This window comes from Dendroctonus ponderosae, unplaced genomic scaffold (genome assembly GCF_020466585.1).
Source record: "Dendroctonus ponderosae isolate FM_Combo_2020 unplaced genomic scaffold, Dpon_F_20191213v2 Dpon_F_20191213_7, whole genome shotgun sequence".
NCBI lineage: Eukaryota > Metazoa > Arthropoda > Insecta > Coleoptera > Curculionidae > Dendroctonus > Dendroctonus ponderosae.
Window position 1 is genome coordinate 7,325,177 of NW_026018916.1, and position 23,148 is coordinate 7,348,324.

General features: G+C 32.4%; 2 long non-coding RNA genes across 2 annotated transcripts in view; both read left to right on the forward strand.

The window, feature by feature from the left end:
• LOC109546202 overlaps positions 1–4,045 on the forward strand; it is a 102,826-nt gene extending 98,781 nt beyond the window's left edge. The window contains exon 3 of the long non-coding RNA XR_002172741.2: positions 3,410–4,045. This is a non-coding gene — a long non-coding RNA (uncharacterized LOC109546202). The remainder of the gene's footprint in view (positions 1–3,409) is intronic.
• A 16,017-nt stretch (positions 4,046–20,062) lies between these two features.
• Positions 20,063–20,666, forward strand: LOC125505173. The gene is made up of 2 exons (XR_007281972.1): positions 20,063–20,401; positions 20,459–20,666. It is a non-coding gene; the product is annotated as an uncharacterized LOC125505173 (long non-coding RNA).
• The last annotated feature ends 2,482 nt before the right edge of the window (positions 20,667–23,148 follow it).

Here is a 23,148-nt window from a genome sequence, read left to right on the forward strand (position 1 = left end):
ATTTATCCTATTTGGTAAAATAATCGTTCCTGTCCAGATATCCCCTATCACGCCCATATATTGAAAGAGAACCTATGTTGGAAGTTTGCCCTTCGAACAACTCTCGGATTCTCGATGCTCCAAAAACAAGTATTATGACTGTTGAATGCTTTGTTTGAACATCTGTACAGTGATATGCTCATAATTTTCATGGTTTTCATATCGCTATTCCATGCGAATTTGGTTGTATACTTTTACGCAGTTCGCAATGCGAACTAATAATAAGTGCCGACAAGTTCACCGGTAGATTACCACAAATCCCCTGTATCAACAGTTCAGTTCCACAAAACATAATTTGTGTGTGAAAATACTTAATTACTGCGTATAATTTTTAAATATGATATTGTTTGAATCAGCCATCACGTACTATCAATAACTTAGATGTGTAGGGATTAGCACTAATCCTGTAAAAAAGTTTGTTTTGATCTGGGTAGACATTTCAAAGTCAAAATATCAGCGATTTATTATATTATTGTAGTAGGACTTTATTTCCTTCTATCACAAATTGGCTATTATTAATAAAACGGAAAATTCTTAGAATGTGATCCTCATTTAATGGAATTAAAGGCAAAAGTGGGTTTTGTTATTATTAATTAAATATGTTGCATAAACTATGTACTGGAAATGTGCGCATTTAATCCCTTTGGGATTTTTGACTTTAATATCATCAAAAGAGTTTGCATAAATTTACTGAGTTCGGTTAATATTTTACACATACATGTCACATACAAGTTGGTAAATTGGAATTGGATAATTTAATTGGTTCATAAACATTAATAAAGTTTAATGTAAAAATTGAGCCACAATGAGCCAAAATAATGTAGCGTCACCCTTCAATATTTTTGGTTATTCCACCATAATTAAAAAAATTTTAAATTTGCATTAAGTGAATAGGATAATAAATATAATTTATGATGCATTAAACTTATCTTCAAAGCTGCAGTTTAGAATAACTGAAGTGAAAATATGTTACAAGTAATGCATAATACGTGTGGGCTTTGTTTTTTGACAAACAATTAGTTGCTTTTCTAGTTGTTTTCATACACTGAACGTAACTCAACTACCGGATCGGTTATACTGGAATATATGCAAATATATTCAAATCTAAAATAAACACATTCTTGTAGAAATAATTTATAACACAACAGTCCCGTTGAATTATGGTTAGAATTTGTCATTTGAAAAACGATGCTACAAAAAGAACAGTTTCCTTCATACTTTTTTACTTTAGATTAAATATATAATTATATTAAACCGTTTAGTTCCCCGAAACGAAAACTTGTATATGCAATGTGTAGTTAAACTGGCGCGATAAATTATATCTGAAAATTATCAGGAAATGGTGCGCGAAAGACGTAACTGTAAAGCATGCTCGATAGATAAATACATAAAATATTGCTGGTATCTCAATTCACTTTTTAGTTGAGCAAGTAATGATTATTGTGAGACAAAAGGGCTAAAAAACTATTTTCATAAACAAATTTTATTGCAGGCTGTTGTAGAAAGCAAGTATATATCATAAGGACGTTAGTGACAAGTTTTCGTAAGTTGAGACATTTTTGTAACGGCAATATTTGCTGATTACACATTGCTTAACACATTTCTAAAACCTTGCAGCTTGAAAACAACACTTAGCTGCTAAATTGCTGTTTAATTGCACAAATAAATAACACCGTAAAGAAATATTATCTTCTCGATTTAATAAATTAATTCCAATAAACACTTGAATAAATCATTCCTCTAATAAAATATCAAACGGTCTATAAATTTCTACCAATTACATAATTCCTCAGGTTGAAATAAAATATGCCCAACTGTTTATGAAACGAGGCCTGTTAAATGAGAAGATATGAATATACCTGTAAAATTGGAAAAAGAAAACGGTTTTCGCGCAAAGTCCGGAAAATGTAACAGAATAATGAAGCAAGTTTAAAAAAGTTGGGAACAATGTTGACGAATAATTCACATCTTCGACCTTAAATAAAGAATAGAAAATACTTTGAAGAGTGCATACAAGTAGTCTAGGCTCACAGGCGAAATAATATAAAAATTAAACAGTTGCGCTATTTGTCCGAAAATTTTGCTGGAATATTCCCGATTACCCGGCAGTTTTTCGAATGGAATCTGAAACCCGTATTAACTAAGGTTCATATTGACTGAAAAAGACGAAGGTATATTCTTGTCATCTTCTTTTGATGATTCAAAATGTCTGAAATACATTCTTCTGGTTGATCCTATATTGTCTTAACTCCTCGACAAGGTCCAGAATTTCTTCTGTTTTCCATTGATGCCTCTTGTGCTTATTTGCTGCTCTATGCTTTTTTCATAACTTACGAACTAATATCAATGTTTCCTCAACACTGAAGTGTTGGGTTATCATCTTCAGGTTCTCTCCATCTAAGTATGCAGCCTCCATTGATGTAACTTACTGGTGTCATATAGAATATTTATTAGAAGCAAATAGTCGTAGGGGAGCTTAATATGATGCAACCATGTTCGGTACTGATAGGGAGGGAACGATTGAAAACATTTTAAGTCTCTGGCATACAGAAACAAGTATTAAGACCAACATGGAAAATTTGTTTAGTTTCTCAGAAATTTGGCTTGAACCACTATCTCACGTTGGCATAAACATATTTATCTGCCAAATCAACACTTGTATAACTGGGTAGAAATCGCAATCTTATTTTTGTTGATGATTTGCAACAATTTGGTTTAGGTGAAGGCCATACATACATTTTAATAGTGTATAAAATACCTGTTTAAATGGCGCAAACAGGCTAAAGTGTAACACGTAGTTTATTCGGGTGCAGAACCCATTTCTATTATGAAATAACGGATTAATTTGCACTTATCATCAGTTGCAAAGCCTGGATTCATTCTTTTACTAAATATCTTGCCTGTTAATCAAATGCTAAGCTGAAAGTGTTTTACACCCTGTCATTACTTTAACAAACTACTTTTCGAGCGCCGTAAATCCAATCCTGCAAAGAGTGGTACCAATTTCCCAACACCCCGTATCATCGATACGTTTCAGACATATATGGCGAGAGAATCGTTGGGGGCCAACAACTTGTGTTATTAATTATATTAGGCGTTGATTAGTATAATATTCTGATTTCAAGTAATTACAATAATGAAAAATTGATCGAGTATAAAATTGTCTCATGATATTTATTACTCATGTCGACACTTTAATGTAAACGAAATCTAATGAAAGTTTAGTTATTCAAATTTTTCTTCAAATCCATTAGTGCTCAGGTTCCTACCTACACTGGTGATCCTCAAGTTCCTGGTCATTATCCCGTTTAGATTCTTCATTAAATATTTCATTTTAATTTCCGTGCAAATGATTTTATCGTGTTTTCAGACTACACCTACATAAAATCCACAACCTACAATTCAAGCGAGGACAAACGATTCTTCTCGAATTTAGTCGTTTTCCTTCGCCGTAATGCGAGAGAGCAATAACGCAAAATGGTCACGTTTCTAATAATGAGGAAAGAAGATATTGTCCTAGATTTTCTGCTGCTGCTGCTGCTGCTGGAAAGGCACTGATGCAGTGAGAAGCCGGTGAAGGTAAAATCATAATTAATATGACGGTCGTGGACTTTATTTTACATTCATGTGGCTTACGTTAATTGTGTCAGCTCGTATACTGCGTTTGGTATTGAACTGTGGAAAAAAAATACGGATGACGTGATGGAGTAAAGTGCAAATTCGCACTATACATGACTGAAACACCTGCTTCAGCTGCTGGTAATCCCCTCTAAAATAATGCCGATTGTTTTTCTGCTCTGGATTAGTTGTTCTAAAATTTTGAAAATCCGGAAACACGGTTAACAAAAAATATATTCTAACACTACATATATATTATAATATAATAGGCGCAAATAACGCATAAATCACACCTCAAAAGAATTAATTTCAGTTCTGTTTTTACGCAAATTCTGTTTACTTCTGGAAAAGCTGAAATACGTTTTCTGAGTGCGCCGTGCTTGTGCTAAATACCAAAAAATTTTTTTCTTTTATACTTATTAATCACTGACCAACGTTTTTTGTTCAAACGGTTTAAAGTATAAGATGTGGTTTAAAGTATATTTTGATAGAAAAGCAGGATAGTATTTATTAAGTGTTATCACATCACTCACAAACCTCTATCAATACAATAAGAACTTCAAAAACCCTACAGTTTGACCATTATAATGCGTATCGTACAGCGGGATGTATGTGCGTAAATAATCTCAACGCAGAATAATTTTAGGAAAATTGTTGTTCTTAAAGAGTAAATGAAAGTGCTGAAGCAAAGTTTATAAGAATAGTACATTCAGATATGCAATACTCCACTGTGAACAAAAACTTTATAATTTCTTCGAAAGTTATCTTTCCATTTCTATATTCTAAATATTTGTTCATTTATTCCTTTATAGGTTAACATAATGAAAAGTTATGGTTTTTGTTTATTAAAAATGCCATACATTATCAGTCTCTAAGTACACAATTATTTGCATCATAAATCCCATAAATTTAAAATAGTAAATAACTTCATCTTTCAGCTATTGTTAAACGACTAAATTTACTTTAAACTCGATTCCAAGTTGCAAGTGAAAGAATTGATCCCAATCCGCTGTAAAGCTGTCGAAACTGAAATTGTGATTATTTTTGGCATCTAGCCTCAAATACCTAACACGTTTATTAAAATATTAAATATTTAAAAATAAAGTAAAATCCAGATCGATATTACGCGCTATACTTAGCAACATGTTTTTAATTTATATTAAAACAGTTAAAAATAAAACCAAGTGTTTGAAATTAGGGATCCACAACCTCATATTTTATAACGATAATAAGTTTTCTTGTTACAAACAGATGGTTCTTTGAAGAGGTTACTCAACGTTTATTAGCCAGTTTTGACGATAGAAATACACACTGAATCGAGCTCCTTTAGTTCGAAACAAAAGTCTTGCACTAGACTTCAAACCTTTGTGCATCTTTAGTGTGTTTTGCTTTCCATCCAGACGAATGCATTTTCCAGTAACAATTCCTACTCGCATGATCACATTTTACATATTTTGATTTGTTTCGTTATTGTTCGCGCTTGATGTATTGACAAGCAATGTTTTGCTTTGGAAAACTCTATAATGATCCCACTACAGATGTAATTATGTGAAGGAATCAAAAGCCGGCAAACCTTTACCGTCAGTTGTTATAGCGTAAAAGCTTTGAGCTTTAACGGTCGCTATGCACTCTCTACACTTTGGTTTAAAAATAAAATGTGAATGTTTAGAAAACAATTGAGGTGGCGGGTACCGCAATACATCTGTTTTACAAAGTTGGGCTCTTAATTTTACAAGCGTTTTGTATAGATCTACATTTAATTTGCTTAATCGCATTGGGACAGTAATTGTTGTACGAACAACATTCGACATAAATCATAATTAGTTGGATCGTCAGCTTTGGTAGGCAACAACATTTGAAATAGGTACTTAATCTGTTGGTGTTTCAGTTTTCAAGATTTAATAGTTATATTGCAGATGCCGGCCAGGTTTTCTTGCAATTACGATTGAGTGCTTCTTTGCAACGGATGAAGAAATGATAAAAAATGCTATTATATGATATGTAAATGATAAATAAAACTATATTGTTGCATTGAGATGTTTACAACGGGTTAGGTCTAAATAAAATGGTTTCAAACCCAAATTTATTTACAGGAAGTTCACCTAGTTCCATAGTTATACGTAGATCATTTGGATATTAATGAAAATATGAATATATGAATAGACGTGTAGATGGAGATAGATTGCGAAAGAGAACAGACGTCGATCGACAAGATCGACGTCTGTAGTAGGTAGCAGAGAATTTCCAAAGCGACTTCGTTCTTAACTGTTTAATTATTGAACATAACTTTGGGTAAGGTGAAAATATCAAGTCAGACATGTGCTGTGAAGTAATAGCAGGCAAAATAATTTTGTGTATGAAAGTACGCAAAAAGAGACATTACAAGACAAGAGTACTTTTTGGAACAGCCTTGTTCGTGCGAGATTCGAACATAATAACTCCTGAAATGTTTAACTTTAAGAGTCGTTTTAAGTTAACTGTTAGGTTTTAGGGTCTATTGCTTGAGCACACTGCAAAGTTTTTCCGAATTTTCGCGAGTCCGAGCGAGTGTGCATATAGAACGCGATTTTTTGTGCTCTCAGTTGTGGGTTAAAGCTTGGCTTGGGAAGTTAAAGGTCGAATTTTCCATGAATGTTCTGATTATTGGAGACACCGATAATTAGAAGAGTGAAAAAAGTCAAAAGAAAATGATAGTCACATGAGATTAATCTCCCTTCGTAAGTGGTCTTCTTCTTTTGCATTATTACACGCTTTTTGAGAATATTTTTTCATAAATTTGCGGCTAAGTCTGGAAGGCACATTGAACATAGAAGCAATTCTCCAGTAATGAGTAAAACTCAGTAATTCGTTCTAAACAGTTATCACATTTCTGAACAATTCATAGAAAGCTAACCCATGGAATTGGTTGTGGGTGTGTTAAATGCATTACATAGTTTTTTATTGAAATAAATTAGCTTATTTACATCGCTTCAAGTATAAAGCAAATGCATTTGCATATGCATAAGACATGCTGATCTCAATTCTCATCGCATTATATTGTCGGCTGAGAAATTGCCATTTATTAAATATTTCGTGATTTTTATTAGACATGTATCGTACTCCAAACCTCGAATCTACGAGAGACCGTGTTCAATCAACAAAAGCACCATAATTGTTTAATTATGAACTGAAACTTAATCCCTCAAATTAGCTTCACCACTTAACCGAGTAGTAATTCCAATGAGAACAGAGGACAATGAATGAGTACCATCGGTTGGTGCCGGTTGTTGGTGGCCGGGAGGCAACCGATTGTTGACCCATTCAGCCCCGGGGCGTCACAAGGCTGCCACAACAAGAATAATACCATCTGGGTGTAGACAAACTACACATTCTGCTCAATATATCTGATAAAATACATTCTATCAAAGTTAGTCATGGCAAAAAATCTACCTCATCAACTCGTTGGAGTTGAGGTAAAGAACTTTCTACTACCTACTCTTGAAGTTTGTTAACCTACATTTCAATACTCCTTTGTCGAATTTAATGAATGGTCAATGAAAGATTGAAGAAAACACTCGGTAGTAGTTAGTAGCTGTAGAAATAAAGTATCAGTGGCATGCAGGGTGAAAAAAATTATTGCTTGTAAACCTAATATCTGAATATCGGGCAACAGATCTGGATCAAATTTAGCGCGTGTATACTTGACATAATGTGGAATAAACAAAAAATTTAAGCAATACCTAAAAATAATTTCCACAGCCGGCAAATTCATGAGGAGGTGTAAAACACCCTATTTTACACTTTTTGCTGTAAAGTCAATAATAAGAATTGAAAATGTTTTGCGCAAACAATGGTGGCTATGCAATTAAATCTGCTGCTACCAAGCGAAACAAGCGTCTTAGGATTTTTCCGGAAAAATCTATTAAACTCTGAAAAACGTGGTTTTTGGTGGAAAAATGACAATTATTTTATTATGTTGTTAAACTCTTCAGTATTCAAATATAATTTTTTTTCCCAATCAAATATTTATAAATAAAACTAATAAAAATAAAATTGTTTTCCGATACAATTGCACAAAACTCCAGAAAATTACGGATTTTCTCAGTTTTCTATGCTGAAAAAAAATTTTTCTTTGAAATTCAAATTATACTACATATTACTTTAAAAAATTACGTAAAACACATTACGTCAAGTGTAGGTACTCGCGCCAAATTTTATCCAAATGAGTTGGCGCAATCATGAGATATTAGGTTTACGAACAAGATTTTTTTCACTCTGTGATCCTTCATCAATGAGTTAAAAGTTGCCAACTGCATTTATGAAATCGGTCCCTACTCATAATTTTGGAATTACTCAATTACTTCATTATTTATGGATTTTCCAAATATCTGAATAATATCATATTCTTTAGTCAGTCAAACAAAAGTCAAGGAAGTTACTCAAAAAAAAAAACTGACTAATCAAATGGTTGGATCAAACAACTAATTTAATGTCAGACTTTACTCAATATGTATTTGGAAGCCATTTTAAAAAGTAATTTTTCATTTTTTTTTCATATTCATTCATATTTTTTTAGCTCATATCTTAAGAAGCTCATATTTCCTCTATTACAAATATCTTATCAAAACTGGGTTTAGTTGCTTTTTCCAGCAGATGTATGTCATTCATATTTATTGCATGTGTTGTAGTGTTCAATTGTTCTTGCTTGGATTGTTTATTAGATAATGTTACTAGACGAACTAAAAGTTGCAACACTTAAGTATAATAAATAAAAAAATTACAATGAGATTGGGTCATTAGAAATTGGCGCCACTCATTTTAAGATGTAATTGTGGCTGACAAATTGCTATCTAAGAAACTATGACTGTATAGAATGTTTAGGAAAAATTAATACGTAATCGAAAACATTATGTAATGCCAAATTTATGTTACACCACTTTGAGTTGAGAATCTCCGAGTTTTTGTGAGAATCATAATCTCATCTCACTTCCCAATCTCTTTTAATCGTATTCTTGTGAAATAAACACCATGTATATTGTCTGCTAATTGGATGTCTTTAGTATCCAATCCACAAACGAAGAAATCAAGCTTTTTTCCAAATAATTTCGGTGCAATAAAAGCATGTAATAAAATATATGAAGCGTATCGATGCACCCGATCCACCAATTATAAGAAATTTGGAAGAAATTAAAGGACAAGTTTCATCCAAATGTTTTGTTTGTAACACAGAGCGTTAAGTGAAGGAAAATTGTTTGATAAACATTTGGCATCTGTTATACTAAGCTTAATTACCTGTCTAGTCAAATTTGCACTTTATTTAAATCTCTATTTGCTGTTTGGATGTGTTATTATATATATTTGCTGCGCATATAGACATACCAAAACCAGATATGTCGTCAATTATAAATCCACCGTGCATGCATTATGTCCCTATCGGTCCTCGACTACAGGGATTCTTGTATGTCTCGGATATTTCTCGTTTGGTTTGACCTCTCTTTTCTCAGACCTGATATGGATATGAAAATACTGGACGATTTACGCGCCTACGATTGCCCGCCCGCCAGGTATGGCACCTTGTTTTCCTCTAGTCATTTGAGGCTTAGTATAAGATAGGTTTGTATGTAATTTAATATGCATAGTTTGGGTGAATGTATCGGCCGGTCTAATAGTCTACAATTAATCAAAATCATTATTTACTCATGAATTTCGGGTAATGGATGAAATATGATATTTACATAGAATTTTCAATTAGGCTATTTTAAGTGGGTATAATAACACTTGCTTTTAAGTATAAAAGTAAAAGTTTCGAAAAGAGATCCATCTTTGTTGACGATTGCGGATTAAAGTGCATATTTCGGGTTTCTCGCAACTAACGTCGACTTTTAACCAAGTTTCACTTGCCCCTTAAATTCTCTTAAGTTTTTGATATCAATCTTACTTCAAAAACAAAATCAGAATCAGATTAAATCTATCTGCAATTTGCTGCAATTTGTTGTATGTTGTATATTAAAGATTATGGGTGATTTACCAAAATATAAGATTCTATTTTGTCTGGAATTAAGTCTACTCTGGATTCTGTCTACTTAATGTTTTTCTAAGATTGTTCGTTGTGTATATTATTTTCAAAATGTGTCAACATTTTTTTTAAATCATTTATTCGTAGTGGGACTCATTTGCCAATACGTATGACAAATTGACTGGAAATATTTCAAAATGATTTAGAGCAAAGTTAAACAAACCAAAAATGAACGGTAGATTTGCAACAACCTGCATATAAAAACCTTTAGCTCGCCCTTTATAAAACACATCACCACAAAAAGCAAAAAGCAGCATGAACGTGCATCTCGTTAATTTTTGCTACCTTTTCTTGGAATAAATTAGTTTTAATTGTAAAAATTAAAAATAAGGCACATTAAAAACACTCTCCTACAAACTCATTATGAAAGGACAAACGTCTATTAAAGATCAAGCTCAGTTTTTGCTGGCAAAACTCACGTCTTATTTTTTATGTACGTATTCCTTTGTCGTTAGACAGTGAACAAGCGATCGAAAGAACCATAGAACTGGAATGCCATCGAGTGTCCATACTATATTCAATGTAATTTATGCAAGTTATTTCCATTAAATGCACGATGCGGCGCTTTGTAAAAGCCATTGATGTTAAGAGATTATTTATTGGTTCATTAGTAATAAATCCAACGTGATATTCTTATGTTGAAGTGTACATATAGAGTGCGCAATTAAACGGAAAACTGATAAATATGGTAGTTCGAGCCACTAGGCTGCTACCCGTAACAAGTGTTTTAAATATCTCGACTAGACGATGTAATTATGTGCAATTCTGTTGAACGGAGATTTACCTGTCAACTGTTGCCTGCAAGCACCTAATTGATGCAAAATAAACCAGTTTCAGTGGTGAACAAAATTTGTAAAAAATGTATTTATCTAATTAGATAAACCCTTAAATGATGGTGATAAAACTGGAATAGACAAAGAACTCTTTTATTCTAAATTTTGTTGTTGTAAAGTAGAGTTGTTTCTTAAATAGGCCAAATTATAACGTAATAAATGAAACTTTTATTACTTCTCTTTACTCCTTACATGACCTGATCGTCCAAATGGTAACCCGACTAAGAGCTTATGTTTATTATAAACAAATGTCACCTATTAGCATAGATGTCCATAATAGGCTAAAATTTATTGAAGCACTTTATAAAAATCCCTGACATAATGTTGTAAATTCATCACCAATCCAATTTCGTCGCTAACGATTTGAAGCTCTTGACCTCATATTTCTTGAGTGACTTTCGCGGAAAGTTTGTCAAATCGTCAAACGTATTCAAAATGTATGTGAAAATGAACAAAATCCAATGTTTTCGTGTTTAATGGCTTCGATTAGTGACGTTTTTAAGTTGCACAAGTTAAACCATTGAATGTTGATAGTTTCAGTCAATTGGCCCAGGGTACTTTCGTTCGGAAATTTTAATTGCATTTAAAATTACTGAGGGTGGATCGATTATCTTGGGTAATGATCTATTAAATACCATCTTCACCAATCTTCAATATCTGGTTCAGCCATTGTTTCTGGAATCATCTGAATCCTGAATTTGTTTGTCACAATTGATAAAGTTCATGCATTATTTAATTGGTCTTTGGGTTATTTTTCTAGTATCGTTTTTTTGTACTGGATTTCGCTTTTCGAGTCTTAGTTTGATCATCATTGATTATTTTCATTGTGCTTTGTCGTGATCACTGCTTTCTCGAACATTTCCTGGTTATTGTCACCGCTTCGACCTCATATGTTACGACAGGTAAAATGCACGTGCTCAAGACATTTTGATTCAATTTTTCATCGTATGTCGTTGTTCGAATATTATAATAGGCACTCGTACTCGCAGGCATGGATAACTTAGTTAATTTTCAGGAGTTGGTACAGTGGTGACGAAATGGCTTGTTGCGCCAACCCAACGCACCGGCACAGTAAATCACCGGTGCAGTTGCGTTGCAGTCATCCATTTGATAAAATGTTGCTCCTAGAAAATGTGCTGCTCTTTTTTTTGTTAGGTATTGAAATTCCTGCCCCGGGCCTCGTAAATTTTTAATCCGCCCCTGGGTTAAAGGATAAGCGTAATTAGCGTGCGGCACAGTGAGACACGATGAGGTATATATCTCTATTTAAAAATGCTCTACAAGTTCAGAGTTGTGCGTTCAGTAAAGAAGAGTGCAACCTAATTGTCGTCCAAATTCCTTCAAACCTTCAAACGTTCATTCAAATCGCATGAAATCTGGAATTTTGCGAGCTTCGTGGATTTGAAAATGAACGCTTGCACGCAACTGCATATTCTTCATTAGAAAATTTCAACTAGCAAAGTTAAGCCAGTAGAGGAAACAATGAGAACTTCAGTTGATAACTTCACTTGCTTATCGGAAAACTAAATTCAATTCAAGCAAAAAGATTTATAGATTAGAGATCATTCTTATCAGTTTTAGACAAGCTGGCGCCCTATCCTCCATTTTTTACCCACTGATCCTCAAGAAGTTCACAACACGTTTACAAACCTCCTAACGATTTAATTGTTCGACCTTTCGACGACAACAATTTCGTCAGTTGAAATTTAGCATTAACCAGTTAAAATAAATAAATTATTATTTTAGGAAAAAGTTTCGCAATGCTGCTGCAGTCAACTCTCGAAAGGTAACAATTAAGTTTTTTTTTTAAATTTTGATGCATTCATTTCTGTATCATAGTAAAGGTTGATTTGAAAATAAATACTTTCTATTGATTTTAAAATACATAAAATCTGCAAAGAAAATACTTCCGTGGAAACGACGATTAATTTAATTTCAATCCTGATCATATAACTCATTTGAACAATGCTATAGAATAATTCTTTTATTTGTACATAATAATAACGGCCACTTTCATTCATAATTATAGATCGATTACAAAATGTCGAATGAATTGCTCGCAAAATTTTAACCACATCTTAAAATTTTAAAGAATATAAACTTGCAGAAAAATGTAACATTTGTAGAAAACAATGTCATATACAAATCTCATTACGCACTAAATTTTCCAGCTTCACAATATTTGGAAAAACTAATCGGGATAAGCCAAATATTTTGTAGCCGAGGAGAAAAATTGTTGGATGCATCAGATGCCGAGACATAAATTCCGCTTAATAAAGTCGTAAAAGTCAGTTGTAATTAAGCGATACGAAATAGGCGTATTTATTAAATTGCCCGCGGTTTCCGAAAATATTTATTGTATTAATTTATTACTATGGTCCACTAGTGTTGACGGGCGATTTAGAAGCTTTCGGCTACTGATTTCGTAAGCTTTCTTTAAAATTGTATTACCATCAACTATTTCAAGTTTGACCTACACAAAACAACTCTTTTCTTCTTGAAAAAAACCTAAATATTTTTCGGGCTCTCGTCTGATTTCTACTGATTACAAAATTTTATTGTGTTTCCTTGCAACCAATTCACAAAAGCAACGTTTTATATCGTAAAAAAATGATGCACAATATTTAACAAGGAGAAACGGACTCCATATTCGCTAGCAATCAACAAAGCAAGTAATAATTTCCAAAAATAAAATGTTTTAAATAAATTGGCTCCGATCTATATTACAACATAAACATCTGAAATAATATACGTTGCATTATGTATGCAATAACACACTCGCGTAACAATGCAACAAGCGTTAGAAAAACACTAGTACATTTATAACCAGTAATGTGATTAATAGAAATAATATTTTAATGAAGTCGAGCGATTAATTTCTAACACGCGATATAAATACACCCAGTCCAAAATTATCAACCGCTGCGGCCCGTGTATAAGTTTATTTGCTTAAAACCTGTGATCTATTTTCTATTTTGTTGCGTACTTTGCAGTCGAAATTTTCGCGTTCGAGGTTCCGCTTAGGTAACCGAAGATTTCTATTTATTTAATCGAATCGGTATATATAAAGTGACCAAATTATGTGATATATAATCGAACGTTTAGGGCAGAACGCAGCAGCCTGAAGATGCAGAGAAAAGAAGTTATTCATTTTTAAACAGCTCAAGCCTGCAGAAACCTGTCATTACTTACCTGAAAACTCAACAACAGTTTATTTTTCACATTTTTATTTAGTTTTAGCAGCAAAAACATAAAAATATCTTTATAGATGAGGGAACACGGAACTAACGCAATGCGTCGTGAGAAACATCAACATTTTAAATTTATATATTTCATTAAGAGACTAAGAGATCATGATTCAAACTTGTCTCATTTATAAAATTCGTTCAGCAATGATGCAGGGCATCAAAAAATGATGCGCAACAATTATAATTAAGTATAACTAAAATAAAACTGTTTTAGCTTATCGGTGAAAAACTGAAGATTTTGAGAAATAATTATAATTATACAAGAAATGCTAATGTTGACTTACCGTAAGGCAGATGTTCATACACTTCATACAGGATTCTTCTTTTATCTTAAACAAAAACGTAAAATTAGACAATTGCTCATTTTGTCATGATGAGGACTAGTAAGTTCTCGCTAATTATTACAATACGTCCTAAATGCATCAATTTTATCAAGAAGAACTAAAATTACGACTATTAAGGAATTTGAAATAGAAATGTAAAAACAATTCGGTTCTTTTGAAATTGCTATTAATTTATAAATCGGCAACTGAATTTTAACAAATAAGTGTTACCTAATTGTTATATTTGCCAACGAGTCTTTAGCATTTAAGTGTTTTAACTGCATTGGTAGTTGATAAGTTATTGTCTAATTGGTCAAAAAACGAGTGTAAAAAATGAATTAAACCGTATTTGCGGTAGGTACTGGTAAAGCTAATAATTTAGTTAAATGTCTGCTAATTTGGAATTTGCTGCAATCTAATTAAATAGTAAATGCACAATGAGAGGCGGATTCCAATTCGACAACCGTGCAAACTTTTTTTGGAACACGAATATTAATTACATATATATATTTTGGAAATACTTTACTACCTAATACCTATGTGAAACATAGATATCACTGCTTGTCCACTATGTAATTATTGTTTTCTACAAATCTGTTGTCTGTTGCCAGGTATAAATACGAACAAACAACTCGTTTTTTAATAATTCATCGAATCAATGCAATTTGATCGATTTACCATGCAAATCCAATTATACACCTTTATATATCGTTTTGTTCTGGTTTGTAAGATATTCTATGACTTATCGTCTCGATGTATAGTGTTCCCTACGAAAATTCGCTATTGTTTCTCGATGAAGTTGGGCGTTTATAAATAATTTATAGGCCAAAACCTCCAACCAGGAAATTTGGCTAGCTGCATGCATATTCCTAAATGCGATTAAAAATGTATTTTGAAAAATCACTTTGTGTTACACCGGTGAACTTTCCACTGCGAAAGCTCGTCCGGAAACTGTCCGAAATATCTTCGAATCCTACTTAAATATTGCAACAATAATTCAGTCGGTGTATTTAACTTGATGTAGAATGTTTCGTAGCATGCACCTCTGATCAAAATCGTAAAGAAACTAATCATATGTCAGACTTTTTAACTTTTTATCAATTTTCAAAGGTGTTACAGTTTGATATGTAGGTATAGACTTCATTCCAACTGAACTAATATAATAATTTCGGTCAGAGAATTTTGTGTGCTAAAAATGGAACTTTATCAGGTCCAGTCATCACCAACAAAACGACAAAAACACAATAAAATGTCTAAAAAAGTGTAATAGGTATAATAGATATAAACTTGTAATTCAATCCACAAACAAAATAATTCCTGGTAATGGATCTTAAAATATAATCGCTATTTGAGATTCGCTTTTTTGCAGTAATGTTGGTTCCCGTTTATTTAACTTTGATGCCATCTTTATCATAGTGCAATTATGGGCAATGATATGTCATTAGAATGCCCAATTATAAATATTAATTACTACTGTTTTGTAAGCAATAATTAACTAAGTCAATCAAAATAACCTTGAAATAAATTACTCAGATAACAGTTTTTGGAAAAAATAGTAAAATATGCTGTGTGGTGTGTAGTCTCCTCATCACTTTCATATTACTCTTAGTTGCCCACCAAATTGGTCTTGGTGAACCGATTCGAACCTCAGCCATAAAGAGACATTTACCCATGTATAAATAAGGAAACCTCCAATTAACCTAAAACTAACGCGCACAACCATTGAACAACAATCGACTTTCATTCTATAGAAAATTTCAATTCAATTTCTAATTGTTCACGACCTACGGAATTTCACTTACAATCGCACACCGTTATGTAAGCGTTTTGCTAAAACTGTTTCGTAAATAAATAATAGGGACTTTTGCAATAAATTGTTGTTATGTACGAGACCGACATTTGACGGTTTTCATAATGTTTAGCGATGGTTTTAAGCGAATTCCGTTTATCGATTACAATATATTGAATTATATCGCACACGATTCAATCAAAACCAACTTGTAGCTTTCATGTTAAATATTTAAGGTGCCTACACGATATACCGAGGTGTGTAGATAGGATAGGATCTTCCACGTAGGTATAGACCTAGTTATTAAGTAAGATATTTTTTAAAATTCATGTAATAAATGTGTAATGTTGTTATCAGTCTGTATTATATGCGTCACAATGTGCCCATTAAATGTACGTTTGAAAATATCTTTACTTTTTGTCGTTCTTTATCAAGCACAATTCAAATTCTTATTAAAATAGAAAGATTTGGGCCTGTTGTACATCACAGCAAAATATGAGAACTAAAAGAAATGAGCTGACGAATGATTTATAAAAGGCATACAAAGATATGTCCACGGCATTTAGACGAAAATATGAGAAATACTACTGGGAAGGTAGAGGTGAGAGCAAAACAGCTAAAGGACAAACTTCTGCACAAACTAGAAAACGGTGGTAAACCAGTATCGCACAGAGGAAGAAGACGAAAATACGAAGCAAACACTTTCGAATGATAAAGTGATGTGAATTAAATTAAATTGATTCATTATACTTTATACGTTATAATCGATTAATCCGAATTATTTTATGAGATTCTTCTCACCACTATGCTAAATATTATAGTAAAAACATACGACGACTAAACTAAGAGAGAAACCACAATGATTTTGAGAAAGTCAACCAACTATTGATGCAATATTTATCACAAAACAAATAATAGAAAATGCACTGGAATTTTACTGACTCGCCTTTCTTTGATCTGTGAATATGAGTAAAGCGTTCGACCGAAAACATCTCTCAGATGCTACAGGTGTTAAAAAAGCGTAAGTTTAAATACACGACGTACTAAATTGGATTAGAATAAGAGGAATATTTAAAAATAAACACGTAAACAGAATGGGACGACCGATTATAAAAATTCACAAAAAACCACACAGCACTGGGAAGGACTAGAAGATCACCGAGAAACTGAATAATACTGAACCTATGGGAAATTGATCTACCAATCTTCTCAGCGCCCTGGCTACTCTTTTTCCCTGTAGCATTGCATAAATTGCATAAATAATAATAAATCTAACAGTGAATGAAAAAAAGTTAAAACAAATCGACAATTCTACGATACAAATTAAACTGAATGTGTAAAAAAATGCGTCAAATACAATTAGATCACACTACGGTATTGAAATGGATTTCAAAGCAAAGAAAATGTGATCTGAAGAAAAAAATTCAAATGATTCACTTTTCTTGTTTTCCAAATGTTTCTTGTAGGGCTTAGAGATGCCTGAAATTAATCTTTCTGACTTTAAACAAAACATGAAACAAATTACAATCCTTTACATTTGCCAAAATGGTGTTTTGGAAATCGTCAGGTTTGAACCGTAAAACATATTGCTGATTTGATCAGTAGTATAATCCTGCAATCTATTAATTCTTGACTATGCTAATTCCTTAATTCCTCATCAATTTCGGCTGTCGTCTTATGGTTACAGCTGTGAACTTACTAATCAGTTTTAACTGTCAGTTTTGTCTGAAACTGTGCTTTGATTATTTATTGCATTTTTCTACACGATCGCGGCCCATAGAATATTAATTTATTGCCTTCAACACGGACATTTTTTACGATCTTTGTTAACACGAATATTGGCGTATAATTCTCTTAACACTGAACATTTCTGAATAATCATTAAATCATTGAATTAATTTTTATTGTCATCATTAAGTAGTGAAATAAACCAAAAATATCACGTGCAAAAATGTTGTAACTTTTTCACCAGAACGGTTACCAAATTCAAGCATATCGATAATATTTCCCTGGTTTAATGATTTAGAATGGTTTACGCGCTTTCTGAATTGTTTAAAGCTTTTCGCACTTTTACGTAAAAGGAGCGAAAATGAGCCACCTGATCCGGCACTTTTGAACTGAATTAACAGCCCCATGTTTAGCAGTGTATCCGCCTACGCGTTGAATAATAAAGCTTTGTGAGACTGTTTCAAATACCATTTCTGATAAGGTTGATCCTAATTGGAGAAGTATTTTTAACTGTTTTGAGTAATTGTAATCTTTCTTATACAAAAACCTGAACATCGAATCTGAAACACCAGAGTTAGTTGTTGCAGTAGAGAAGTACTTTCTTGGAGATCGATTTTATATATTTGTGTATTTTATATTCATCTCGTTTACAGGTAATCGATATTTTTATATTGCTTAAAGAATAATTTAGATCGCCACCCATAGAAGTTATTTGCTGAAACCTGCAGTGGCGCCTAAAGACATTACAAATAAATTATTCTCAAAATCAAATGACTTTTGAAAAAGTGTTATTTTCATTATGATTCTGAATAGAACCTACAAAAAGTTTATTTAAAATGACTAGTGCGTTTGCTGCTATGGCGCACACAAACTCGTCTTTCTGTATATTTTCGTATTCTGTATAATTTCATAATTTTCTCTGATTAAATTATCCGAAATATAACGGGAACCAAGAAATACATCGCTGTAACATGATAGAGCCTCTATATGTAAATTTACAACAAAGAACTAATACAAAAGGTTCGGACGATCTAGAAAAAGGCAAAATACTTATTTCACAAATAATTTACTAAAATTGATAAAATAACATGGTTGTTTGAAAATCCGACCATCAATCAATGCCTATTAACTTCCAGGGGACGGTTTGCCGTTTGCCCTGTCGGAAATCGTTTCTAGTACTTTACGTAATTTGCTTCAAACTTAATTTAAGATTTGAGCAGCATAAAGACAGAAGAAGCAATAACAAGAGGAATTTAACCGGGGTCAAAACATCGGCGCAAGTATGAGTTCAATCCTCTGACGAACGAGTAACGGATAATAGAGATGTTTTAAGGGGAATCGACCAGAATCTTGCTCTGTTTAGATATTCGATAATTGAATGAATTAAACACTAGGTACTCTGCTAATCATTGAATAGTCATTAAAATCTAAAGAACGTTTTTATGAGTTGAGTAGGTACTTTTAAGGGTGAATCCTGAACGCATTTCTGATCAGTTATCAATTATAAGCTTGACAGTATCAAAGTTTTAACCAATTTAGCAATTTTTCCCCCGCGCAACCGCTAAATGTTAATTTTCGAAACTCTTTTGAGGATCGTTATAGTCTTCCTGCTACATGAATTATTCTCTATCTCTAAATTATTTTTCAAATCCGTATTCTACAGTACCTACTATCTTGCTCTTCAGTTATACGAATGTAGACATTGTCTACTGATCGAATTTGAACAATCTATTGCAAAGAAAGCAGGAACAGATCTAAGTAGGCATGAGTAACACTGTGTTGAGTAGCTCTGTGCGTTAATGAGTTGTAACTCGTCGCGTCTCACTCCGTCGTACTATAAATTGCGTTTTTACATAATAAAAACTAAATTTCAACACCTAAAAAAAGTCACCACACTTTCATGAGTAACGTAAGTGCCACCGATATTTCTGCTTCACAAGAAACAAAAAAAAACATTTTTTTTATGTAGGAACAAATATACAAGTAGGTATTAAAAATAAGCCTCATACTTGTAATCTGCTCAGTGTGAGACAGATTATTTTTGTTGACTAAACGTCATTGGTTTTGTTTGTTTGCATGTTTATTATTAAGGTTTTTTGTCTAAGACAACAGCTGGTTAAGTGTTAAGTCTCACGGACGAACTTTGCTTATGATCGTCTTAATAGTATCTACCAATATAATTTATAAGTTGCAATAAAAAAAACCGTGGAATAAAAAAGTGTATCAAAAAACTTAAATTTCGTAATTTGCAATTGTTTACTTAAACGATTGATTCTAATCACAGTCAAACGAAAGAAAAAATAATAATTGGTACTCTAAACTAACTCTATTAAAGGTTTTGCTAACCAAAAGACGAAAAACCGTCTCTCAATCATTTATTCCCTAGATTATTATCTGTGTCCTAAACCTAATCAATAGGCATGAATATGAGGTGCAATAAAACCGATTTTTTTATGTTTTTTTATACACGTTCTTCTTGAAAATATCGAAACAAATATCGTTGAACATTTGTTGAATACATCTCTACTGGAGCGCTAAATGGCCACAGTCTCACTCACGAATTCCTTTGTATCTTCATGTGAAATCTCTATTTGTTTGCATTTCTAGCCGTTTCGACTATAAATACCATTTAGAATACAAGTGTCTTTCGACTGTATGTACTAAATTAAATCATGTCGGCTTTTAATGCCGTAGAGCAATATAGGTATAGTGCTAAAGCAATAATCATAATCTTTGAGCTTGGATACAACTTGCGTTTCAACGATATGGTAAGATTAAAGCAATTTATTGATTACAGTCTCAGCTACACATATTTGCTGTTTCAGGTATTTGAAACTGGTAATACTTCTGTTGAAAAAAGAAGGTTTGTTCCAATGGATTCAGCTAGTTTCAGCTTGCATAAATTAATAATATGTGCCTTCAGACACTGTGACGTGTCGTAATATCTTAGTAACGCTCCATTTAGCATTTGAACGGCGAATAAAGTTATATTTAATTCGTTTTTTTAATGTAATAAATGCTCGTTGGAAGTTGCAAGAATTTTTGGAATCTCGAAATTGACATAAAAATTACAGAGCTTGTTTAAACGGAAGAGGAAATACAGTCTCATTTTCCCAATCAAACTGTTCCATAATAAGAAAATTCCTAATTCCTGTAATTTCATTTAATTGCGTAATTCAATCTCTGCACAACGTGATTATCCTGCCCTTCAAATGAGAATGTCCCAACAGATGTAAGATTGTTAAAGACCGTTTGCAAATGAAAATATTTTAATGATCCAATACCGAAGAAAGTAAACCAAAAATAAACATAGTCCTTTATTTGAGTTTATTTTAGATTTTCGCACTGAATACAGATACTAAACAAAAATTAGGATATATTCTGCAGTATATTGTTTCGTGTTGAGCATCCATTTAGTACAAGTTTATAAATCATCTTTTCGCATATTAGAACTTTCAACTAGAGGTGTTAATTGATAGATAACATTGTTAATTTATTAATTAATTCCATATTTCTGTTCGAGCTAAATAATTCCGACATGCTATCAAATTATCCAAGACAATGGTTAAGACTAAGTCGAACAATTTGCGCTCTTAAATATTCATTATTATACCACCCACTATGGACATCTATAACTACTCGCGAAGTATCAAATAATTGCTTTATGCGTCTCAGCAATGCCTTATGATTTTTTAATTGCTTGATTATATTATGCGAATGGTGCATTTATGGTTAAGTAAATATTTTTATAAATACTGAGTAAGATTCAAATGATTGATTTAATGCTCGCAGTATCAGAACATAATTAAGTCGTGATATGTTTAGCACATTGCTTCCGGAATTTTCATTAATCATTTGGTAAATTAACTGAGATGATAAATTTTTAAATTTAATAATTACATTTATTTTTCATTTAAATTTGCTCGTTACTAATAAGCAAATTCCTCACATTAACGATCATTACGTTACTGTCATTAATGAATATTGATTGTGTTGATCCTGATTGACTTTGAAACAACTAAATTAACTGGAGATGTTCCGTAGACTGTCTGAAAGTCCATTAGATAGTTCAGCAAAAAATATTCAAGTAACTTCTGCTAATTACTCTATTAAATCTTCGGAACGAACTCTCAAAATTTTAATGGCAAGATTATAAAAATTAAAGATTGTTTTATGATTTTTTAAAATTTGTTTGCGCTTGATAATGAAGAAGTGTCTTTATGGAAGTGTTGATCAGGTTGGGGGCAATTTTTGTTATGGTCTGTCCTAATTAAAATAAAAAACAATGCCTGAACTAGTTGTTGAAAAAATCTAAACAAAATATGGAATCCAAACAAAATAAAAATACCAAGTGTACAAATTTTAATGGCGCATTTCTCTAACTTTCAATGTACTTTGAAAGATGTTAATCATTTCTGTAGATTATTTTCTTTTATTCTAATTTTCCCGTTGAAAACACGCCATTAGACTACCAAGGTATATTATTTTACCCATTGCCATCACATACGCAAGTTGTGTTGAAGTGTTTTTGATTTCTTAAAATGTAGATTATCAAGATTAAAATAAAATCGAGTTATGCATTTGCTTTGTGTGCTGTTGATTCTATTCCATTAAACTTCGGAAAAATTGAGGGCTTATCAGCAATTTGAATCATGTTCGTGCAGTAGAAAAAGCAACGACAGAACTTCCTTCTTAAATATGCGACCTCTGAGGTTCGCCGTCCAGTAACATTCAATTTTAACAGTTCAGCCATCAGATTTTCCTCCTTTGGAAACGATTTAAATTAAAACTTGCATGTCACGAAAAATTTTCATTCGACAATATGTTTGCATGTCAACCAACCGGTAGACTGTTTAAAGATTTAAAGTCTAGCGAGCTGCAGGGGCTTCGAAAAAGTAATTTATTATTATTGCACGTTAACCAAGAGAGTGGATTGTTTTATGTTCCAGAGCTTGAAAAAATCAATTTGCTAATGAAGTAAATGATGCAACTGGTTGGTTTTCATTTGATTAAAACGGTATGAAACGAATGTGGCTTTTACAATATCGATTGATGGCTTTTAAATGAAACTGTATCAAGTGGAAATTTATCTAAATTATAATCGGCTTCAGTCTATTACCTAAAACAAGGAAGACAAAAAAAATCAGTGCGACCAAATAAACCAATTCCCTTGCGTAATAAATTGTTAAAAGCTACTTTCGGTTCTCGTGCATAGGCACTTTCATTATAAAAGATTGTTTGACACAATCAATTCATTAAATCGATTGGCTTGCCATTTAAAAGTGTCTTATATTGTGTGAAATCAACTTCTCGTTAAAACATACCTTGTCTACATTTTGTCACTAGCGTTGCCAAAGAACGTAGAATTTCTTCTGTGAATGCTCTCTTTTACTCGAAATTTCTATTCTAGATTCTTTAGAAATTCGTGTTATTGACTCATTCGCTTTATTTTCTAGCTAATTTTTTAAGTTTTCACGCCGTTGTTTGAGGGGCATTGTTAGCGATGTTATAGCAA